Raw genomic sequence first — 1653 nt, 5'->3', positions numbered from 1 at the left:
GGGGGGGGGGGGGGGGGGGGGCGAAGGCCCCCCCTCGCACCGCTTCGTCTGTGTGTGTGTGTGTGTGTGTGTCCACGCGAAACGAGGTGCCACATGGGTTCATGACGCGCTTTACAACTTAGCATGTACTTTAAGTTGTAAAGCGAGTTCCACGCTTTCAACCACGGGGGGGTGCGAGGGCGGGGGCCGAATCGAGCAACGCAATTGGTCGAAAACTTATGGCTTAATCGTTGTTGTCCGTGCATACTAACATAACCTTAACAGCCAATCGGAACGTCCGACAAAGCTTCGTTTTAAGAAGTCAACAGTATGGATTCGCTACCGCTTAGGGTTGATTTATAATAGCCATAACCGTTGATTTAAGCCGTAATCTTTAAGAAATTGACCAATCACAGTCGAATGTGAGAAGAATAATCGACTGTGATTGGTCAATTTCTTAAAAATTACGACTTAAATCAACGGTTACGGCTATTATAAACCAACCCTTAGGGCCGTGTCTTAAGTTCTTGGCTGTGATTGGCTGATTTACTTACTGCTTGAGTTTTAGGCTGGTTTCACATGGGGCGTAAGATGCGTATGCGTAACTTGCGTCAGCCAATCAAATCGTCTCAGCTACTATACGCGTGTGATACGATTAAATACTGAGACGATTTGATTGGCTGACGCAAGTTACGCATACGCATCTTACGCCTCATGTGAAACCAGCCTTACTGCTTAAGTTTATCTATGTGCCACGGCCTTAAGAGTTTGGCAACTGAGTGAACTCACGTGTATTGGCTTTGGAATAAAACGGCGAGAGCCAATAGAATTATTCTAATCTTTAGGTTGTAACTGAACGATACGTAATCGGGCTACGGGGTACGCGATTTTGTCCTCTAAGTCATCGGTCGCCACTCGGTTTAACCTTAAACTACCGAGAAGGTAGGTATTCGTAATGCAAACGGATCAAAAGTTGAACAATTTGTTTAAACAATTTTATTTTTTTATCCCGCCACGGGTGCCTTGTCAGCATCGCCTGTGCTCTGGATACCGCTAGGTATGACCTGGATCGGCCAGCCAGGGATGCCTGTAGTCCGGACAGCCGCTTGATCAGGTGTATATATATATACGTATATCTCCTTAACCCATTCACTTTTTAGATTCCCGCCACGGGTGCCTCCTCTGTGCTGCTCTGCCTAATGCCTCCGCTATCTATCATTCGCCTGCCTCATCCATGGAACCAAGATGGCCGGACAACCGCTTGATCGGGTAAGTCCCCGCACTAAGGTAAGTCAACGCAACTAATTCTCTTTTATTTTCAGGTTTCGTCTACGGGTGCCTCATCACCATCGCCGATGTCATGGATCACCGCTGCTCACCGATGTCCAGGATCACCGCGTCTGGAAGATGGCCGGACAACTAGGTAAGTATGAGAATTATCCGTATAACTACGATTAATGCCGTTTCTTTTCATGTTTCCGCCACGGGTGCCTCATCTATGGCCTCCTCTGATGCAGGATCGATGATGACCTTGAAGCTCGGTCAACGCTAACACTAAGATGGCCGGACAGCCGCTTGTTCAGGTAAGTTGAAAGTAAGTAACTGATATTTTTGTATAAAATTTTTGCAAATAATTATTGCTTTTATTGTTAACTATCGTTTCACAATGATGGT

Source organism: Temnothorax curvispinosus, unplaced genomic scaffold, assembly GCF_003070985.1.
Source record: "Temnothorax curvispinosus isolate PA1 unplaced genomic scaffold, ASM307098v1 QBEX01003540.1, whole genome shotgun sequence".
NCBI lineage: Eukaryota > Metazoa > Arthropoda > Insecta > Hymenoptera > Formicidae > Temnothorax > Temnothorax curvispinosus.
This window is presented reverse-complemented; position numbering follows the sequence as displayed.